This window comes from Colletes latitarsis, chromosome 7 (assembly GCF_051014445.1).
Source record: "Colletes latitarsis isolate SP2378_abdomen chromosome 7, iyColLati1, whole genome shotgun sequence".
Taxonomy (NCBI): Eukaryota; Metazoa; Arthropoda; class Insecta; order Hymenoptera; family Colletidae; genus Colletes; species Colletes latitarsis.
Genome location: NC_135140.1, coordinates 10,615,603 through 10,640,437, shown reverse-complemented (window position 1 = coordinate 10,640,437; position 24,835 = coordinate 10,615,603). Strand labels below are relative to the sequence as shown.

The 24,835-nt window shown below is 33.5% G+C and overlaps 1 protein-coding gene across 7 annotated transcripts in view; it reads left to right on the top strand.

The window, feature by feature from the left end:
• The window catches only part of LOC143344116 (E3 ubiquitin-protein ligase Rnf220), a 281,343-nt gene that overhangs the window by 204,743 nt on the left and 51,765 nt on the right, over positions 1-24,835 (top strand). The window lies entirely within an intron of this gene.

Below are 24,835 nucleotides of genomic sequence, written 5' to 3'. Positions count from 1 at the left end.
GAAATGTAGCATGGACTCTGATAAATTGGTATCAAAATTTTAGCACCTATAAATTATCTTTCGGGAGAGTGCTTCTATTTTTCGCGGTATTTATTTGCAAGGAATAAACGATGATCAATTTCGATACTAATAGTCCTCTTGTCCACTGATCTGGAAAGTATCGATACGCGTTACCAGACGCGGAAACAAATCGTATCGCGAGTAAAAATTTCGCTTTTTGTACCAACGTGGACCCTGCAATTATATATTACCTTTAACACGTTTCAATTATATCGCTGTAAAAACTACACAATCCTATCTCACTCGATTTCACTAATGGAATTCAGAATTGACCATCGAATTTTATAACAGCAAAAGGGGAACCTTAAAATAGGGGTATTTTAAGAAGGATATTATTAAATCACTGATAGAATATTATGAGAAAAAAAATAAAAATTTTCCAAATTTACCATTTGCATTGTTTTCTACAAACACTACTCGATTTTATTCGAATAACAAACGATGAACAAGAATAAATAAAAATTACGATAGTACTAGTAACCATAATTGGCAAATAAAAAATAATTATTTTTTCAAAAGTATTGGTTTGGCAACTATGTAATTGCAGTTTTCACTGATAGATGGAGAATAAATTTTTCTTAAATTGTAAAAATGTTTTTTACAATATACGAATAATAAAAACGTGTCCTTCACGCAGATTCGACTTACAATTCGAATTTTTAAAAATTTGACATCGGCTAGAATTTGATTGCTCTTTATTTTTCAGTAATTTTTCAATATATTTCTCTCCAAGCTAACAAGATTGTTTTTAACTAATAGTTCAACGAAACAAACCTGATAAAATCCAGACTTTCTCAAAATTGTTATTCAAATTATCAACCTGTCAGCATTGCGTTTCTAAAATATACAATAAATCGTGTCGCGAAAATTAAGCGATGACGAGTATATTCGTTGTGACATGAAATGTAGCCATTTCTTCGTCACGAGAATACTTGTCATGATACCAAACGTTACCATCTCTTTGCGACGAGTAAACTCGTTGTAACATGAAATGTAGCCATTTCTTCGTGACGAATATATTCGTCATGACACCAAATGTTGCCATTTGTTCCTGACAAGTATATTCGCTATAACATGAAATGTAGCTGTTTCTTCGTGACGAATATATTCGTCATGATACCAAATGTTATCACTTCTTTGTGACGAGTATACTCGTTGTAACATGAAATGTAGCTGTTTCTTCGTGACGAATATACTTGTTATGATACCAAACGTTACCATTTCTTTGCGACGAGTATACTCGTTGTAACATGAAATGTAGCTGTTTCTTCGTGACGAATATATTCGTCATGACACCAAATGTTGCCATTTGTTCCTGACAAGTATATTCGTTGTAATATGAAATGTATCCATTTCTGCGTGATGAGTATATTCGTCATGATACCAAACGTTACCATTTCTTTGTGACGAGTAAACTCGTTGTAACATGAAATGTAGCCATTTCTTCGTGACGAATATATTCGTCATGACACCAAATGTTGCCATTTGTTCCTGACAAGTATATTCGCTATAACATGAAATGTAGCTGTTTCTTCGTGACGAATATATTCGTCGTGACACCAAATGTTGCCATTTGTTCCTGACGAGTATATTCGTCATGACACCAAATGTTGCCATTTCTTCGTGACGAGTATATTCGTCATGACACCAAACGTTGCCATTTGTTCGTGACGAGTATACTCGTCACAAACAGTTAACTGGTTAAAGATACCGAAGCAGCACGTCGACGATAAACTCGATAGAACCGATGAGAGAACATTGTACAGTAGAACGAAGCGGAAGGAGCCACGGGAATCGACAATAAACGGGCATCGCTGAAGGCCCTAGTGACTGTCGGTGGACAGTTAGAATCGTTGGTTTCAAAGCGTTATGCCGGAAGCTGGATTGCGCCAGTACGATAATGGCGCGGTGGACAATTGCACCTCTATGTTGGATATCGAAGCATGTGACTAATAGGATACGGAAGCTGCTACAATGCGCTTGGCATTCAGAGGCGAAGCCAGATTAGGGTGAATCTTATCTTTTGCCAGTGTTTTCCAACGGCGATTACGAAACGCCAAACAACCGTCAACCATCTTTGTTTTATCGAAGGATTAAAAGCTACAAAGTAGGTATTTGTTTCGTCGAAATATAGACCAACACCTTGATCAAAACTACCCTTTCCAGCTATTATTCTACAATCGAATATCACATGAAAATATCTAAACTTTATTTACACATATTTAATAATGTTTTCGAGCATGGTATAAAGTACAGAATTTATTCATTTCTCATTTATCGAATACGCGTTGTTATTCATTATTTAAAAAACGATCTCGAAGGAACCAGAAGACTATTTAATAATTATATAGTTTTACAAAAAAGAACAGATCTTAATATAACAGATTAGAAAAATGTTGAAACATTACAAAATGTGTGATATAAACAGTGGAAAATAATAAGAAATTAAAGGTCCTCGGTTTCGTGAAGAAAATAAAACAGAATTGCTTTTAATGAACCTTACGATTATGCAGTGAGCATCAAATGTGATCGACAGGTGTTTGGCTTTTTGTTCTCTGCTCTTCTCAAGTTCGTAACTTTAAAAGTGTAATTTTGTTTTTACGCGACAGTGTATTCACGTTTACTTTTTAGTGGTAGATTCTATACAGGGTGGTCGGCCATCCCTGGGAAAAATTTTAATGAGGGATTCTAGAGGCCAAAATAAGACGAAAATCAAGAATACCAATTTGTTGACAGAAGCTTCGTTAAAAAGTTATTAACAATTAAATTTAAAAATTTGAAATCGTTTTGGAAAAATTATTTTCGGTTGCAGGGGTCGATTACAATCATTTTTGGTGATTAGACGCATCCCCGAAATCCTACGCACTTTTGAGAAAAAAATTCGGATAGGTACTGAAATTATTAGACGAAATTAAAAAATTTCAAATCATACTAAAAAAATTATATTTAGTTACAGGTGTCAATTACAAGCATTTTTGGTCATTAAACATACACCGGAATCCTGCGCACTTTCGAGAAAAAAATTCTTTACCGAAAATATAATTTCAAGCCAGAAATGCTACCCTGAAATTTCATGCGAATCTTTAAAACGCCATAACTTCTGAACGGATTGGACGATTTTAATGTTTAAAAAGGCAAACGACGCGTATTTTAGTGTAGAATATGTAGATATCGTAAAAATATTTGAAAAGTTGATCCTTGGGCCCGTAAAATGTAAAAAACCCCATAAAAATGGTCTAATTTTCAAACTGCCATAACTCCTACAATAGTAAAGATATCTCACTGAAATTTTTCCCCAAAACAGAGCCCATGGGTACCTTCACAAAAGTATTACACAATTTTTCTGTAGGGCGTTAAACAAATTTATTAAAAATGAAAAACAAATTTCTAAGAAAAATCGACAGGGGGTAGGGTGCCTAAATTTTTCGACAAATTTAAAAAATTTCAAATCGTTCCGGAAAAATTATTTTCGGTTGCAGGGGTCGATTACAATCACTTTTGGTGAATAGACATACCCCCGAAATCCTACGCACTTTCGAGAAAAAAATTCGAGTAGGTAGACAAATTTTTCAACAAAATGAAAAAATTTCGAATCATTCTGGAAAAATTATATTCGGTTGTAGGGGTTAATTACTATCATTTTTGGTGAGTAGTCATATCCCCGAAATCTTGCGCATTTTCGAGAAAAAAATTCAGTACGAGTGGAACTTTACACGTTAATAACTTTTTAACGAAGTCTCCATCAACAAATTGGTATTCTTGATTTTCGTGTTATTTTGGCCTCTAGAATCCCCCATTAAAATTTTTCCCAGGTGTGGCCGAATATCTTGTACTCGATTCGATTCCGTTACGAATCCTTGCCGATTCAACGAATCGATTGGCCCATAAAATTGGGGATTAAATTACGGTTTCGCGTGACTTGAAAGTGCAGAACGCGCAGGATCGACCGACGTGACAGTTGAGGAACGTTTCGTGACACAGTCACGATCCGATGACAGAGGATTCGAGAAACGATCTCGTGCATTCTTTTCTTTCTGTTTTCGACGAAAAAGCCAACCGGGAGCAACTTGGAATTCGTCTCGCTCCGGACAAATTGGCCGGTAGCAGGCGAATTATTAATTGCCTCCGACTACTTTTTTTTTTTTTTTTTGTTTCATTCTTGTCGCAGTTCCCACCGGGGGACTATCGAGTTTCTCGCTCGTTGACAAACCACGATAAAATGCCCTGTCAATTTATTTATTAGCCAGTCGCCCCTGACGTGCCGATCTGCAGCTGTGAATTCCATCCCCGGCCACGTTCTAACGAACTCCGGCACGCGCTGACTCGGTATTTTACTGCAAAACAACTTTATGCACCGATTGTTACCCTCTTCTGTTCCCTAAATCATTTCCACCTTTGATCTAACACGTTCACTGCCAGATCAAAATCATATAATATTCTGCAAAAGTGGAATTTTTATTTTAGACCATTGTAACTTACACAACGTAACATTAGTTTGAGTACTTATTTTCGTAACCTCGTTAAAATCCACGAATTCTATTCAAATTTCATTCCCTCGACGTCTTAACTGAAGAATTAATTTTTCAGTCAAAGTGTTAATATTATTTCCACTCTTTTTTAACGACAATAACTTCAAATTAAATTTTTGTCTCGGGTACTAATCGACAAAGTAGAATCAGTTAATGTTAGCTTCCAAGCTGGAAACTTTATTATAAACAATGTTCACAGTTTTTCGTACAGAGTGAGTAACCGAATACAACTAGATCTTTATGTTGGGATTGTGTTTGGTTAATTCTAAACAACTCGTTATTATTCCAACACATTTATTTCTGTTTTAACAATGAACTTGCATCTACACGTGTTCCCTCGCAACGCCATTACACTCTACCATGGGATTCCCCCTCATATCTCCGTTCCAGCGCTACCAACTGCACTCAGTAAAAATAACTATACACTTTATTCTCATCAAAGGGGAAATTTTTCATTACCGCGTAGTGCATTATTTGTGAAAGTGTTTACAATATTTTAGGAGATATTTTATTTTCGATATTCTAATTACGTATTCTTCCAATATTGAATAATTAAAAAATGGCGAAAATAGCAGTTTTTTCTTTATTTCTCGATTCCTCGATATTGTATAAATATATTCCCCTATTCGATTCCTCTATAAATTGTTCTTTGGCTATAAATGCGATTCTCGATCACAAATAAATTATTGTTATTGATTTTTTCACGTTGTCTATTACCGGGAGGAAATTATGGCCGTGCCGGAATCGCCCTCTAATTGCTGCTCGTCGTAATTCTTTTACGCGACCCGACAATGTGTCGTGCGATTTAAGATTTCCCAGCACGTGCGAATCTGGAAATTGACGGAAAATAAAAAGAGTGCACGGGCATCGCTATGGTTAGACTGACACTGTGTGGAGAGTGTGCGTAAGCGCGGAAGGGGTTACAACAAACCACAACGCAGCCACACATTTCAGACCTACGGTCGATCGCGCAGGCCACATTATTTCGTGATTGGTCGCGAGGGCTACCGATGGGGCGAGAAAAATGTGTTAATTTTCTACCTACGCTTGCATCATCCCCTCTCGTATTATCAGCCTCCCCTCCCATGATAACTCTTCCTCGATTTCTTAATTCTCCGCATAACAGAATAGGCTTTTTTAGCGGTATTTTATTTTTTATTCTCTACACGTATACAGTGGACGAAAGTTCTATAAGAACACTATGAAAATGGGACTGAACTTATTTTTCCGACTGCATTTTAATATGTAACTAGTATCGTGGGGTATTTCGACTCTTCAGAGCAATTAGATTAGTTTATTCATAAATAATACTGTGCTCTATCATTTTGCGCGACTGAGAGTATAAAATCGAGAAAATTGTAAAAGAAAACATGCTTATTATTTTCTCATACTACTGTAGATGAAATTTCTATAAGATCACTATGATTTTTTAATGAGAATTTAAATAATTTTGATGATATGATGTAAGGAATGATAGGATATAACGAAGGTGTAATGGAAGCTGGAAAAGTAATATACAGGGTGTTCGGCCAACCCTGGGAAAATTTTAATGGGAGATTCTAGAGACCAAAATAAGACGAAAATCAAGAATATCAATTTGTTGATTGAGGCTTTGTTAAAAAGTTATTAAAAAATGAAATTAAAAAATTTTAAATCATTCTGAAAAAATTATCTGTAATTGCAGGGGTCAATTACAATCATTTTTGGTCAATAGACATACCATCGAAATCCTAACAATTTTTGAGAAAAAAATTCAATAAGTGAATAAATTTTTCGACAAAATTCAAATTCTTCAAATCGTTCTGAAAAAATTATTTTCGGTTGCAGGGTTCAATTGCAATCATTTTTGGTCAATAGACATACCCTCGAAATCCTAACAATTTTCGAGAAAAAAATTCGAGTAGGTACTGAAATTTTTAGACGAAATTAAAAAATTTCAAATCATACTAAAAAAATTATATTTAGTTACAGGGTTCAATTACAATCATTTTTGGTCAATAGACATACCCCCGAAATCCTACCCACTTTCGAGAAAAAAAATCGGGAAGGTGCTGAAATTTTTCGGTAAAACAAAAATTTTTCAAATCATTGTAAAAAAATTATTTTCTGTTGCAAGGGTCGATTACAATCATTTTTGGTCATTGCACGTACCACCGAAATCCTAACCATTTTCGAGAAAAAAATTCTTTACCGAAAATATAATTTCAAGCCAGAAATGCTACCCTGAAATTTCATGCGAATCTTTAAAACATCATAACTTCGGAACGGATTGGACGATTTTAATGTTTAAAAAGGCAAACGACGCGTATTTTAGTATAGAATACATAGAAATTCTAACAATATTGAAGAAGATATTCCTCGACACCGTAAAGTGAGAAAATCCCATAAAAATGGTCCAATTTTCAAACAGCCATAACTCCTACAATACTGAATATATTTCAATGAAACTTTTTTCTGAAATAAAACTCATAGGTACCTACAAAAAAGCATTAGACAACTTTTCTGTGGGGCGTCAAACAAAATTACTAAAAATGAAAAAGGAATTTTTAAGAGAAATCGACAAGGTGCCTAAATTTTTCGACGGAAAAAAAAATTTTTAATTAATTCTAAAAAAATTATTTTCGGTTGCGGGGGTCAATTACAATCATTTTTGGTGAATAGACATATCCTCGAAATCCTAACCATTTTTGAGAAAAAAATTCGAGTATGTGGACAAATTTTTCGACAAAATTAAAAAATTGCGAATCTTTCTAGAAAAATTATATTTGGTTGTGAGGGTTAATTTAAACGCGTTCGTAAACTTCTGTTTTAATTGTAATTTGGAATTCATTAATCTTTTTTAAGCGAAATTTTGGCAGAGTTGCTAGAGATAGTTTCTTTACTATTAAATATAAGTTTTATTCGTTATTCATAAAATTTTACTTTAAAATAAGAAAACGATAAACAAAAATCTTCCTTGGAAATGAGACGAAAATATTTTTAATCCTGAAGTGGATATTTTTACTTACATTTAATTTAAATCGAAGCGTTTTTATATTGTTTTATACTTTTCTTTATATTCACTTTACACGTAAAAATTGAATTTTATATGCATACTTAGTTATTTTCGTTTCTCTTTTTGTTACAATAGGATACTGAAATCTTATCATATTTTCGAAGAAAGAAAATGGAGAGCAAATGAACACGTAACTTCTACTTTTTGAAATATTTTTACCGTAATCTAAAAACTAAATACAATCTTTACGAGATTCTCGAATAATTCAATTTCAAATGCATTGATAAAACAGCTAGAAATCGTTTTAATACAAATTTTCTATATCTTCGTATCGTCGAGCTAGTTTGTCCCAGTTGCGACTGTCACCTTTGTATTATACAGACGCCGTATCATTTTAATAGGCTTCGGGTGTTTCGAGCGAACGATTGTGTTAGGTTTGAATTCGGTTGCGTCAAACTTACGAATTCACGATTGGAAGCATTCGCTTTAATCGCCTGTAATCTGTTCACAGGAACTGAAAGCTTAATCATCTCGTTGATTAATTGATCACGAATCAGTGATTTGTTGAGAGAAGGCTTTTCGATAGAACGGGAAGATTAATTTCCAGAACGATTACTTGAATTATTTTTACTCGCTCGTATTATACGATATTAAAGGTTCGAAAGGAATTTCTTTATCTGTTAACGTTTAGTGTAATGCTCGTTTGTAAACTAACGTTCGATCGTACGATTAGAATTTATTATCAGATTCGTTGGACCAAACCAGTCCGTATTCGCGATAATACGCATGCGCAAGGACTTAATGTAATTACCGCGAAACCGAAATTCTTCAAGGGTCAGGCTCAATCTTCGAAGAAAGGGAGTTCCAGAATTCCAGAGGCATGCAAAACGTTTTCTCCAACGATCCTCGAGTATGAATTACTTGAAACAGGGCGTTCCCGTTCGCGGATCCTCGTAAAGGATCAAGAAGTATCATTGACATCGTCCTCTCAACATTGTAACAAGAACGACCGTTTTTAATAAGCAACAATTAGCGACGGAAGAGCGTCCAAGGAGGCGGCGAGCCGTTCCTTCTTTCCTTTGAGAAAATTTTACTCGTTGGACCACGGAGAAGTCGATGTCGTCAGGTAAGTATACGTTTCCAAGGATCGAGCTAACTGCCTCGTAAACCTTGTAAAATATTACATTTGGCGCCACGAGCAGTCTGCGATTCTCAACTCTTACTACCTTAAGCTATCGTCCGCGGGACGGTGATTAGGCATTCGAGAGCAACGTTTGAATTCTGCACGACCGAATCGCGGAACATCGCAACAAAATAATTAAATCCGTTAATAATATTACTTTGCCCTCGATACAAAGCGCGCCGACGTTTCCATTTTCTGCAGAACGACACGTAAATACATTGCCAGTCGACGTTCCACCGTCAAAGTTTATTATTCGTTAAGAGCGTACGAATCATTTTATTATTAACGAAATATTACGTCTCGGATACATTCATCGGCACTGTTCAATTTGCAATTGCAGCAGATTTTTAGCTTGGTAATGAGAATCGATTAAATTAATTTTTAGAGGGCCACGATACGACTTTATCTGTACACAAAGATTTATTTAAAGTGTCTATTTCAAGAATTATTTTGCTTGAAACGAATAGAAATTTAAATTGATATTATTATAAATGTCTGAGGATTTTTAGTGGCAATCTCCATGATAGAATAATTTTAATTTACTGTTGAATTTACAATTGCAATAGATTTTCAGTGTTGATAATGAGAATCGATTAAATTAATTTTTAGAGGGCCACGATACGACTTTAGCTGTACACAAAGATTTATTTAAAGTGTCTATTTCAAGAATTATTTTGCTTCAAACGAATAGAAATTTAAACAGATATTATTATAAATCTCTGAGGATTTTTAGTGGCAATCTCCATGATAGAATAATTTTAATTTACTGTTCAATTTACAATTGCAATAGATTTTCAGTGTTGATAATGTGACTCGATTAAATTAATTTTTGGAGGACCACGATACGACTTTAGCTGTACACAAAGATTTATTTAAAGTATCTATTTCAAGAATTATTTTGCTTGAAACGAATAGAAATTTAAACAGATATTATTATAAATCTCTGAGGATTTTTAGTAGCAATCTCCATGATAGAATAATTTTAATTTACTGTTCAATTTACAATTGCAATAGATTTTCAGTGTTGATAATGTGACTCGATTAAATTAATTTTTGGAAGACCACGATACGACTTATCTGTACACAAAGATTCATTTAGAGTGTCTAATTTTTTCAGGAATTATTTTCCTTGACAAGTAGAAATTTAAACTGATATTATTATAAATGTCTGAGGATTTTTAGTGGCAATCTCCATGATAAAATAATTTTAATTTACTGTTCAATTTACAATTGCAATGGATTCTCAGTGTTGATAGTGTGACTCGATTAAATTAATTTTTGGAGGTCCACGATACGACTTATCTGTACACAAAGATTTATTTAAAGTGTCTATTTCAAGAATTATTTTGCTTGAAACGAATAGAAATTTAAATTGATATTATTATAAATGTCTGAGGATTTTTAGTAGCAATCTCCATGATAGAATAATTTTAATTTACTGTTCAATTTACAATTGCAATAGATTTTCAGTGTTGATAATGTGACTCGATTAAATTAATTTTTGGAGGACCACGATACGACTTTAGCTGTACACAAAGATTTATTTAAAGTATCTATTTCAAAAATTATTTTGCTTGAAACGAATAGAAATTTAAATTGATATTATTATAAATCTCTGAGGATTTTTAGTGGCAATCTCCATGATAGAATAATTTTAATTTACTGTTCAATTTACAATTGCAATAGATTTTCAGTGTTGATAATGTGACTCGATTAAATTAATTTTTGGAGGACCACGATATGACTTATCTGTACACAAAGATTTATTTAAAGTGTCTATTTTAAAAATTATTTTGCTTGAAACGAATAGAAATTTAAACAGATATTGTTATAAATATCTGAGGATTTTTAGTGGCAATCTCCATGATAGAATAATTTTAATTTACTGTTCAATTTACAATTGCAATGGATTCTCAGTGTTGATAGTGTGACTCGATTAAATTAATTTTTGGAGGACCACGATACGACTTTAGCTGTGTACAAAGATTTATTTAAAGTGTCTATTTCAAGAATTATTTTGCTTGAAACGAATAGAAATTTAAATTGATATTATTATAAATGTCTGTAGATTTTTAGTAGCAATCTCCATGATAGAATAATTTTAATTTACTGTTCAATTTACAATTGCAATAGATTTTCAGTGTTGATAATGAGAATCGATTAAATTAATTTTTAGAGGACCACGATACGACTTTATCTGTACACAAAGATTTATTTAAAGTGTCTATTTCAAGAATTATTTTGCTTGAAACGAATAGAAATTTAAACAGATATTATTATAAATCTCTGAGGATTTTTAGTGGCAATCTCCATGATAGAATAATTTTAATTTACTGTTCAATTTACAATTGCAATGGATTCTCAGTGTTGATAATGAGAATCGATTAAATTAATTTTTAGAGGACCACGATACGACTTTATCTGTACACAAAGATTTATTTAAAGTATCTATTTCAAGAATTATTTTGCTTGAAACGAATAGAAATTTAAACAGATATTATTATAAATCTCTGAGGATTTTTAGTGGCAATCTCCATGATAGAATAATTTTAATTTACTGTTCAATTTACAATTGCAATAGATTCTCAGTGTTGATAATGTGACTCGATTAAATTAATTTTTGGAGGTCCACGATATGACTTATCTGTACACAAAGATTTATTTAAAGTGTCTATTTCAAGAATTATTTTGCTTGAAACGAATAGAAATTTAAATTAATATTATTATAAATCTCTGAGGATTTTTAGTGGCAATCTCCATGATAGAATAATTTTAATTTACTGTTCAATTTACAATTGCAATGGATTCTCAGTGTTGATAGTGTGACTCGATTAAATTAATTTTTGGAGGACCACGATACGACTTTAGCTATGTACAAAGATTTATTTAAAGTGTCTATTTCAAGAATTATTTTGCTTGAAACGAATAGAAATTTAAACAGATATTATTATAAATCTCTGAGGATTTTTAGTGGCAATCTCCATGATAGAATAATTTTAATTTACTGTTCAATTTACAATTGCAATGGATTCTCAGTGTTGATAGTGTGACTCGATTAAATTAATTTTTGGAGGACCACGATACGACTTATCTGTACACAAAAATCAATTTAAAGTGTCTATTTCAAGAATTATTTTGCTTGAAACGAATAGAAATTTAAACTGATATTATTATAAATATATATAATTTTAATTTACTGTTCAATTTACAATTGCAATAGATTTTCAGTGTTGATAATGTGACTCGATTAAATTAATTTTTGGAGGACCACGATACGACTTATCTGTACACAAAGATTCATTTAGAGTGTCTAATTTTTTCAGGAATTATTTTCCTTGACAAGTAGAAATTTAAACTGATATTATAAATGTCTGTAGATTTTTAGTAGCAATCTACATGATACAATAATTTCAATTTTCTGTTCAATTTACAATTGCAATAGATTTTCAGCGTTGGTAACAGAAGTCGATTAAATTAATTTTTGGAGGAATTATTTTGTTTGAAACGAGTACAAATGTAAGCTGCTATTATCATAAATGTCTGTAGACTTTTAGTACCAATGATACAGTAATTAGAATAACTGAGAAACTAAACATACATGAACGTGTGTTCTTGACAAGTTTCAATAAATAACAAAATAATATTGCAATGTAGAAGAGGTTAAAAACTATAACAGTCTAAGATAAGATAGGAAAGTTATATTGCTTGGGAAATGGTGGACAGTTATAAATGTCGTGGAGAGATAATTTAACGAGAAATCAAAATAGGTAATGTACGTGGTCAATTTCGCAAATTGCAAAAGATTGCAATGAGTAAGAGATCGAAAACTATTTGTTAACGGTGTTGGATAAGAGATAGGAAAGTTATATTTCTTGGAAAATGGTGAACAGTTATAAATGTCGTAGAATGATAATTTAACGAGAAATCAAAAAAGGTAATGTACGAGGTCAATTTCACAAATTGCAAAAGATTGCAATGAGAAAGAGGCCGAAAACTATTTGTTAACGGTGTTGGATAAGAGATAGGAAAGTTATATCGCTTGGAAAATGGTGGACAGTTGTAAATATAGCGGAGAGATAATTTAACGAGAAATCAAAGTAGATAATGTACGGGGTCGATTTCACTCGGCACACCCAGTAGAGTTGCTCGGGGCGCGCCAGCTGGATAGTTTCTTGTAAATTGTATTAAAACGCCCGTCTTTTACGACCGTGTCAAACTACCTACACGAGCATCCTCGAGAGCCAGGCCAAAGAGAGTCGCAAAACGAGAGGGACAGAAAGAGAAACGTGGACAGGGGAGAGAGAGAGATGTATAATATGCATCGAGGAACACGCAACCAAGCGCCTTTTTCAGTCTCGTAAATATGTACACGCCCGTTTTCTACTTCGATTTTTCTAGTCGAAATTGAGACGCTCGAAACGTTGATCGGCAGTTGGCTGTTGAAACCAAATCTTTCTATTATCGATCTTGTGAAAAGAAAAGAAACATTTTATCGTTCACGACGAATTTTTCTAGGTTATTTTAAAGTAATACTCGAAAATGTACTCAATTAAATATCTTAATTAAAAATATCTTTAAATTGAGACGTTCGAAACGATAGTTTGATCGATAGTTAGCTGTTGAAACGAAATCTTTCTATTATCGATCTTCTGAAAAGAAAAGAAACATTTTATAGTCATGATGAATTTTTCTAGGTTATTTTAAAGTAATACTCGAAAATGTACTCAATTAAATATTTTAATTAAAAATATCTTTAGATCGACTTTTTTTTAAAAACCGATTATTTACTATTAGTTAGTCTACGTTCGATGCGAACCGATTTGAAACGCTCGTAGCCCTGTTAGACGCGCTTTCCAGATTATTCGTTTCCAATGTTTATAAAATTCATTTTCGAGTTCGCATTTTCTCTCAACAATAGATAAGGGGAATGGAAACATCTGAAACCCCAAACCCTTATTCAAATGCAGTATTCGAATACAGTAAATCCTTTCATTCTGTCGCTGTCCAGTCCTGAGCTAGCGACACAGTGACAGGACAGGTAGAAAATTTCAATTTTTTCCGAAAAAAATAATCCAAAATGTTGTGAACCATTATTTAATTTCACAATCGTTTCAAAAACTTATTTCAAGAATGATAACTAAATGAAAATAATTATTAAATAAAAGTGTTGTTTGTTTAATAATATTCTAAACGATGTTGCATTAGAAATTCATTAGAAGTTCGATGTTCCATTAGCAGTATCCGAATACAGTAAATCCTTTCAATCTGTCGCTGTCCAATCCTGAGCTAGCGACACAGTGACAGAACAGGTAGAGAATTTCAGTTTCTTCCAAGAAAAATAATCCAAAATGTTGTGAACCATTATTCAATTTCACAATCGTTTCAAAAACTTATTTCAAGAATGATAACTAAATGAAAATAATTATTAAATAATAGTATTGTTTGTTTAATAATATTCTAAACGATGTTGCATTAGAAATTCATTGGAAATTCGATGTTACATTGGAAGTATTCGAATACAGTAAATCCTTTCATTCTGTCGCTGTCCAGTCCTGAGCTAGCGACACAACGACAGGGCAGGTAGAAAATTTCAATTTCTTTCGAAAAAAATAATCCAAAAAATTGTAAACAAAATGTTGTGAACCATTATTTAATTTCACAATCGTTTCAAAAACTTATTTCAAAAATGATAACTAAAAGAAAATAATTATTAAATAAAAGTATTGTTTGTTTAATAATATTCTAAACGACGTTGCATTACAAATTCATTAGAAGTTCGATGTTCCATTAGCAGTATCCGAATTTAGTTATCATTTTAGCAGTAAATCCTTTCATTCTGTCGCTGTTCCGTCCTGAGCTAGCGACACAACGACAGTACAGGTAGAAAATTTCAATTTTTTCCGAAAAAAATAATCCAAAATGTTGTAAACCATTATTTAATTTCACAATCGTTTCAAAAATGATAACGGAATGAAAATAATTATTAAATAAAAGTATTGTTTGTTTAATAATATTCTAAACGATGTTGCATTAGAAATTCATTGGAAATTCGATGTTACATTAGAAGTATTCAAATACAGTAAATCCTTTCATTCTGTCGTTGTCGCGTCCTGAGCTAGCGACACAGTGACAGTACAAGTAGACAATTTCAATTTCTTTCGAAAAGATAGTCCAAAAAATTGTAAACAAAATGTTGTAAACCATTATTTAATTTCACAATCGTTTCAAAAACTTATTTAAAAAATGATAGCTAAATGAAAGTAATTATTAAATAAAAGTGTTTGTTTAATAATATTTTAAACGGTGTTAGAAGTTGCCAGTTCGATGTAAATAGTGTATCCAGGCTCGATTTAGAATTTTTGGGGTACCTTATAATTTTGTTCGCCCAGAACACTGTGAATCGAACGTAACGTTGATACGTGCGGACGCACACGACGCGACGCGTCGATCTCCCCGTCGAGTATAACGCGAACACACGTCCACCCACCCTTTCCTGGTGTCCCGATGGCCTCGCGTTCCTCCCTTTCGCGTCCTTACGATATTGAATCCCGATTTTATGATGCCCCCGCGAGGAAACGCTCGCGGTGTAAACTTTTATTCGCAAATTTAGAGGAAATCAGATCGACGGGAAGGGTGCGATCTAGACGGGTCTCCCCACGGGGAGGCGGACGAAGGCCAACCGAGTGTGTCAAGTTATGCGCGCTTTTATGCGGGGATAAAAGTACGGATCGAGTGCCGGTTAGTACAAATGCATACTGACGTTAAAATATACGGGCGTGTTTGGAAATACGGCCGCACGGACTTTTAGGTCATCGTTTGGACTCGTACAAAGAAGCAGAACGGTTTTAACGAGCGGTACACCCTGTAAAATTAGCACCAACGGCCCCACGAAAAGTGTGGTTGAAACCGAAGTTAAATTCAGTTTTCCACTTTTTTTAATGTCTCAAAAACTTGTACAGTGTATTACGATGGGGAATTGAAAGACTTGCAAAATGGTTGGCCTCACGAGTAGGTTTGAAATTTTATAAAGACATTATTTACAATAGGGGACTGCTCGTTCATTTCGATGATTTTTAAATATCTTATAGAACTCGATATTCTGAATAAATTTGTCTTGTATATATAAACTCTGCTGGATTTTAGTTTCCTAGATATTTGAAAAATTCTATTTGTACTACTTCGTTGAATATCTCGAAAACTAATATCCGAGAGGATGGTACATGTACAATCAAATTTGTTCAGAATATTGAATTCTATAACGTATTTGAAAATTAGCGAAATCGATGAGGAGCTCCCTGTTCCGAATAATTACCTATTTATTAGCAATATTATAAAATTAGTAGTAATAATTACTATTCTCCCTTCAAATTTTCGAAACGTGTGCCCCTCGTGCGGGAAACTCGTTTAATACAAAAAGAAATTTCCGAAATAAAGGTTTGACTACCCCAATTGGATTATTAAATAATTTTTAAATTAATATTCCAAGGCACTTATAAGTATTTTGTAAGAATTCCGCCATAAAAACAGTAGGAGTGAACCGAAAAAAAAATATCAATCGTCGAATCGTTTCATTTTTGTTAAAGTTTAGAGCCTCGGAGGTACGTAGCTAAAGTAGTAAAGAGAAATACGTAAAATTGCCAGAGCTGTAAATGTTTGAAGGTTTAGTAGCTATAAAATATATCAAGGTTTATTCTGTACTCTTCTTTCCTGTTTTCTCAGCCATCAGTACACTTGTTGATTGCAAAATATTCGAGAAGACGTTTATTTCAGCGTAGTAAGTGCCCCGCGGGATCGGTTATAGCAGATTAAGGATAAGTATTTTATATCGGGTTTTAACCACATTGTAACTTTTATGGCAAATTTGAAACGCCGTCCTATTCGAAACAATATTCCACGAATCATCGCCGAGTCTAAATCAAAGAGAAAGTGGTAATTAATACGTTTAAAAGTTCTCGAAACTGTACAGGACTTTCAATTTTTATCGGTATGGTAGATAGAAATTAACGCTATTCTAGAAATCGCGAGTTCTTTAACTCCGTTGGAATCGCTCCGCTGCTCTCTGATTTATAGTGTTTCGCCGCCCTTCTGAGGCGGTGGTATGCAGAAACATCAGCCGTGCAGACATAGTGGGCCGCGAAATGATCTGGATGGTTTAGTAGTGTCGATTAGAGGGTTCTTAAAGGGCTCCTGAGGGCCGATCCTGAGTGGCTACAAAGTCAAACGTAGAAAGAGACTGCTCCTTCCGGGATTTCTTTTCGGTTTAATTCTCTCTTCGTAACGTGCACCTTTTGAGCTGACCCGCCGTCTTGAAAGGGAGCGGCATTACAGATACTGAAGCATTAATTAATAGCAACTGCTTGCTGGGAACGGTATTGCGGTACCATACGGGCTATCTCCCGTTTTATGGGTACAGGCCGTTTCGAAGATGTACCCGAAGCACCTTCTAACAGGGCTATTAAACTTTTGGATAGAGCATCCCTTCCCTTCCGTCTTTCGTAGGGGAGACCGGGGTCAATAGTAACATTTTAACTTTGGAACGCGACCACTCAACAAGTATTACGCTTGGAATAAAAATTGTTGTTTCGAAATGTTACTTAATTGTCCGACAGTATTCGATCGTGGTTACTTCATTGTATTCCAAGTAATACTCAAGTTATTAGTAGAAAGTGTTACAACCGTCCCTTACCCTGAGACGATTGTAACACACTTTTATTTTTAAAGAAACCAAGTTATTTATTAAATTAAATCATAGTATTCAACAAAGAAAAAATTAATAAATATAAATGAAATTATATTTAAAATTAATAATATCATGTTATCGTTGAAATATCAAGGGCTGCGATTCACCAAAAAGACTTGCAATAAAAGTTTACTTAATAAAAACAATTTCAAGCGTAAGATGCAGCGTTTCGTGGGCGAGTTTTCGACGTTGGAAGCTAGACATTGGGCGTTGATCGAACGATAGCGAGTTCCCATTCTTCTGTGAAAACAAGCATTCCCCGACATGGAAGAAGGGCTCGTTAAATTGGCTATGAAGCGGTGGCATAGCAAGGTGGTTCAGCAATTATTGGCAGGGTGTCGGTATTAAACAATTACCTAAAATCCACCCACTCTAGTTAACCCGTAGGAGGGATAAGATATAGGGGTTGAAGCCGGTTGTACCAACTAATATCCTTGAGTCTTATCCTTATTATTATCCTCCCCTTGACTGCGCTTTAAGCGTGACTACGCTTGGCGACGAGGCGTTCCTGTAAGCGTCTGCCTACCGATATTAAAGCGCATCTTAGCCCTAATTTTAGCAACTAATTTTACGCGAGAACACTGCCTGATCCTTTAAACCGGTGATTGCTTTCACTAAACGACGCAAGGTGAAATTTCATTTCGCGAACGTCGCCATTTTCCGACGATAAATATTTCAAATTCGTCTGTATAGCATCTGCTGTATAATTTCTTTTACCGTTAACTCGAAGAAACTTTAATAAAAAGAAAGAACAATCAACGAAAACCGACGAGGAATTATTTAACTTTTACAGCGAGGAGCATAACCAAATCAATAACTACAAGTTTTGTATAAATCATTATTCGTTGCTAAGAATGTAAGGGAATATTAAAAAATAAACAGTTATTTTTATCACAGTTAGGAGTAACGTAAGAAATATTTTTAGTAGCTAATATCTTCTCGTTTGGCAATGAAGAAAAGAATAGATTTACTTGGTTTTGCACCACGTCCATGTCATTTATTTTTAATAGTTTGCCCACAGCCCTTTTGCTTGCAAAACTGCACTAATTCGCTTCGATATACCTTCTATTAATTTTCTCCGATAATCTGGAGATATTTGTTCCCGCTGTTCTTTGATTCTGCTGTGCAAATGTACGATTGATGTTGGTTGGGAATCATATTAAGATCGGTGCTCTGTGCAGACCAATCCAAAACAGAAAATTTGTTAGCACTGAACCAAGTTTTCATACATTTAACAGTGTGCTTAGGGTCTCGATCATGCATGAAAATTACGTTTTCATACTTTCAACGGTATCTTAGAGATGATCTTATCAAATATCCTTGTTCAGTACAGTGAGCCCACACCAAATGCAGTTAAACACCCCCAAAACATTAGGGACACGCCTCCATGTTTTACTGTTTGCTTTACATGTCGTGGTTTGAGGATTTCATTTTGACGAATCCAGCTCCAAGACACCTCATTTAAACAAATTCTGTTAATTTTATTCTCGTCTGATCAAATGACTCGTTCCCTTTCGACGATTGTCCAGTTTTGATATGTTTTGTCAAATTTCAAACAAAGTTTAATATTCTTCTTCGATAACATTGGCTTCTTCTTTTCCTAAATGCTTCTAAACTCAGCTCTTTTAAGGGTACTTTGTCTTGTTCATTTACTTATCTGTATATTTGTGTCTTCCTTTAATAATTTTGCAACCACAGTGGCACTTGAAGCTTCACCAAATGCGACAAAACGTATAATTCTTCGTTTGTCTTCCTCCAACTTTTGATAGTATACTTTCCAATGTTTGTTTCTTATTTTTTTCACTGTTGATTGACTAACACTATGGTTCCTCAGCAACTTGACGCGTTTACAAGCCGTAATTCAAAAGAGAAATGATTTTTTACGAACAATTTGAGCAATTCAGTGCTAAGATGTAGTTTGTTTGTCTTCCTCCAACTTTTAATAATTTGTTTCTTATTCTTTTCACTGTTGATCGACTAACAATATGGTTCCTCTGCAACTTGACGCGTTTACAAGCCGTAATTCAAAAGAGAAATGATTTTTTAGTAACAATTTGAGCAATTCAGTGCTAAGAAGTAGTTTGTTTGTCTTCCTCCAACTTTTAATAGTTTGTTTCTTATTCTTTTCACTGTTGATTGACTAACACTATGGTTCCTCTGCAACTTGACGCGTTTACAAGCCGTAATTCAAAAGAGAAATGATTTTTTAGTAACAATTTGAGCAATTCAGTGCTAAGATGTAGTTTGTTTGTCTTTCTCCAACTTTTAATAGTTTATTTCTTATTCTTTTCACTGTTGATTGACTAACACTATGGTTCCTCTTCAACTTGACGCGTTTACAAGCCATAATTCAAAAGAGAAATGATTTTTTACGAACAATTTGAGCAATTCAGTGCTAAGATGTAGTTTGTTTGTCTTTCTCCAACTTTTAATAGTTTGTTTCTTATTCTTTGCACTGTTCATCGACTACCGCTATGGTTCCTCTGCAACTTGACGCGTTTACAAGCCGTAATTCAAAACAGAAACGATTTTTTATGAACAATTTGAACAATTCAGTGCTAAGATGTAGTTTGTTTGTCTTTCTCCAACTTTTAATAGTTTGTTTCTTATTCTTTGCACTGTTGATCGACTAACACTATGGTTCCTCTGCAACTTGACGTGTTTACAAGCCGTAATTCAAAAGAGAAATGATTTTTTATGAACAGTTTGAGCAATTCAGTGCTAAGATGTAGTTTGTTTGTCTTCCTCTAACTTCTAATAGTTTATTTCTTATTCTTTTCACTGTTAATCGACTAACGCTATGGTTCCTCTGCAACTTGACGCGTTTACAAGCCGTAATTCAAAAGAGAAATGATTTTTTAGTAACAACTTGAGCAATTCAGTGCTAAGAAGTAGTTTGTCTTCTTCCAACTTTTGATTGTTTCTTATTCTTTTCACTGTTGATCGACTAACGCTATGGTTCCTCTGCAACTTGACGCGTTTATAAGCCGTAATTTTTTATGAATAATTTGAGCAACTCAGTGCTAAGACGTAGAATAGCATATCGTAATTATTTGAAACTGCTTGATGCAAACAGTGCCATTCAAACACGATGATTATTTACAAAAATGTCGACGTTTGGCTTGTGTACAAATATGGAATTTGAAGTAATATTGATTTTCGTTGATACGTAAGTTCGGTTATATGCATAAAACCGCGGATCCTGAATAATATTCTGCGCATTTAATCGAATCTGTATATTAATTAATACCGGCGACTTTGATTGGCATTGTGTGTATACCTCTTTAATTTTATATCCCCGTCTTGCTCGTTTTATGTTCGAAACGCGTCCAATTATACTGCATTACAATAATGCAAACTAAAAACTTATTTTGTTGCGAATTTACATTTATGACAGCAATTTTGGTTATACTTGACGTTTCGCATATTAATGCGTTGTATTAATATATTCGCCCGTGTACTCGTACAGTTTTGTACATGGAATTATAAATAGGTTTCGGTCGAAATTGAAAATGAATAATTTAAGAAGAGAATTTCTGATCATCGAATTTTCCGTTTTGACGTTATAAAGAATCACGATCGCTTTAATGATTCAAGCAATATCCGCATATAAATACCGACGAATGATATTATATAGATTACCAGAGTGGATTTGCAAATTTCAACTTTTTCCTCCCCTATAATCAACGAGGAAACGCGAGTTCGATCCTCGATACAGTCAGTCTTACAAGTATTCACAACCTTCGTCGTTCATAAAAATTTATATGATAAATGTCACAGACAAAATCGTACACCACGTATGAAAATATGTTTCATTCGAAAAATGAAGTTTGAGGATAATTTGGAAAATAGAATAGTAAGAATAAAACAATACTTATGACCACCCATAAAATTTTCAGTAAATACATTTTTGTTATTGTTTTGCGAATCAATGTATTTATATTGTTGCTCCTGTTATGTAATAAACTAAAATAGATAAGAAATGAATATGTCAAATAGGTTTTCCCTTCAAATCAATTTGTTTAGAAGTTATAAGCATTTGTACAACAATTTGTGTTCGGTCAACCCTGGGAAAAATTTTAATGGGAGATTCTAGAAGCCAAAATAAGACAAAAATCAAGAATATCAATTTCTTGACTGAGACTTCATTAAAAAATTATTAAAAATTTAAATTGAAAAATTTAAAATCATTCTGAAAAAATTATTTTTGGTTGCGGGGGTCAATTACAATCATTTTTGATTAATAGACATACTCTTGAAATCCTAACCAGTTTCGAGAAAAAAAATTCAATATGTGAATAAATTTTTCGACAAAATTAAAATATTTCAAATCATTCTAAAAAAATTATTTTCGGTTACAAGGTTCAATTACAATCATTTTTGGTCAATAGACATACCCCCGAAATCCTAACAATGTTCGAGAAAAAAATTCGAATATGTACTGAAATTTTTAGACGAAATTAAAAAATTTCAAATCATACTAAAAAAATTATATTTAGTTACAGGGGTTCATTGCAAGCATTTTTGGTGAATACGTATACCCTCGAAATCCTAACCATTTTCGAGAAAAAAATTCCTTACCGAAAATATAATTTCAGGCCAGAAATGTCACCCCAAAATTTGATGCGTATCTTTAAAACGTGATAACTTCTGAACGGATTGGACGATTTTAATGTTTAAAAAAGCAAACTACGCGTATTTTGATGGAGAATATGTAGAAATTGCAAAAATACTCGAAAAGTTGATCCTTGACACTGTAAAGTTAGAAAAATCCCATAAAAATGGTTCAATATTCAAACAGCCATAACTCTTACAATAGTGAATATATTTCATTGAAATTTTGGGGGGAACTAGAGTTCATGGATACCTACAAAAAAGTATTAAACAACTTTTCTGTACAGTGCCAATCAAATTTATTAAAAATGAAAAACAAATATTTAAGAAAAATCGACAGTGCCTAAATTTTACGACAAAAAAAAAAATTTCAAATCTTTCTAAAAAAATTATTTTCGATTGCAGGGGTCAATTACAATCATTTTTTGTCATTACACATACCTTCGAAATCCAACTCAGTTTCGAGGAAAAAATTCCTTACCGAAAATATAATTTCAAGCTAGAAATGCTACCCTGGAATTTCATGCGAATCTTTAAAACATCATAACTTCTGAACGGATTGGACGATTTTAATGTTTAAAAAGGCAAAAGACGCGTATTTTAGTGTAAAATATTTATAAATTCTAACAATAATGGAAAAGTTATTCCTTGACCCCGTAAAGTTAGAAAAATCCCATAAAAATGGTTCAATATTCAAACAGCCATAACTCTTACAATAGTGAATATATTTCATTGAAATTTTGGGGGGAACTAGAGTTCATGGATACCTACAAAAAAGTATTAAACAACTTTTCTGTACAGTGCCAAACAAATTTACTAAAAATGAAAAAGGAATTTTTAAGAAAAATCGACAGGGGGTAGATGCCTTAATTTTTTGACGAAATTAAAAAATTTCAAATCGTTCTAAAAAAATTATTTTTAGCTAGGGAGGTCATTTACAATAATTTTTAATGAATAGATATACCCTCGAAATCCTACCCAATTTCTAGAAAAAAATTCAGTACTGGTGGAACTTTAAACGTTAATAACTTTCTAACGAAGCCACCATCGACAAATTAGTATTCCTGATTTTCTTCTTATTTTGGCCTCTAGAATCTCCCATTAAAATTTTTTCCAGGTGTGGCGGAGCACCCTGTATATCTGATGTACAATTTTAGCTGTGGCTCACTGTGTATTCGACGGAAACGGCGATAAAAATGAATGTAATAAAAGAAATTTCTGAAAGGCAGTTCTGCCAAGGAGATTATCATATTTTCGACGCATCTTTCGCATTTTCGAAGAGCGTGAAATCGTTCTACGCCACTGAGAGGGTCCCAGGGTGCCCAGAAACAGGCAGGTGTTCGAAAACCGGAAGCCTTTAGACGAGCCGCTACATTCTGCTCGATGTACCGACAAATTCGACGTCTGACTTTTGACTGTATAATCCTGCCTTGGTCCTTTTTATGTCACCGGGGAAAGTCCTTGTGAACGGATTTACTGAATGACATTTTGAATAGAACGTGCCGCGATACTTCGCTGTCGTCCGACCAACTTCGAACGGACGTTCCTCCGCCATTCAATATCGATAAATCCACGCTGCAAGGTTTTCTAGGCTTTCGTGGTCCCCGTAATTGTGTCCTTTTAAAAGAAAAACTATTTTTTAAGATGGTTATTTCCTTTTTATTCTATTCGTGAACCGTCCACGGTGCTAGGATTATATTTTTACGTTGGGTGTATCGTAGCTTTTAAAAGATTTACCATTTCGACAATTTTCAATATTTTCAATCTTTCGATTCCAAACGAGATAACAATTACTTTAAACCGTATAAAAAATGCAAACGTGCAACTAAAATGTAGCTAAATAAACTACAAAAAAGCATCGCGACATTGACGTTCGCGTACGTTTTAAAAAAATTCATGAAAATTACCGAATTTCATAAATTCCACGTATCAACGCCACGAGAGTATTTTTAACACTCGAAATTCTAAAACGCTACGACAAATGGAATATTTCAAGAAGTCTGGAGTAAAAATTGTTATAGGTTCATGGAATAAATAATTGGTCAAAATACATGGTTAAACAATGTAAATATATTTCCAAAGAATTTTATTATATAAATATATAATGTAAGAGATATATACAGGGTGTTCGGCCACCCCTGGGAAAAATTTTAATAGGAGATTCTAGAGTCCAAAATAAGACGAAAATTAAGTGTATCAATTTGTTGATGGAGGCTTCGTTAAAAAGTTATTAACAATTAAATTCGAAAATTTCAAATCGTTCTGAAAAAATTATTTTTAGTTACGGGGGTCCATTACAATTATTTTTTGTTATTAGACGTATCCTAGAAATCCTACCCCTTTTCGAGAAAAAAATTCGAGAAGGTGTGAAATTTTTCGACAAAATTAAAAAATTTCAAATCGTTCCAAAAAAATTATTTTTAGTTACGGGGGTCCATTACAATCGTTTTTGGTGAATAGACATACCCTCGAAATCCTAACCATTTTCGAGAAAAAAATTCTTTACCGAAAATATAATTACAGGCTAGAAATGTCACTCCAAAGTTTCAAGCATATCTTTAAAACGTCATAACTTCGGAACGAATTGGACGATTTTAATGTTTAAAAAAGCAAATTACGCGCATTTTAGTGTAGAATATGTATAGATCGTAAAAATATTGGAAAAGTTGGTCCTTGACTCCGCAAAATGAGAAAAACCCCATAAAAATGGTCCA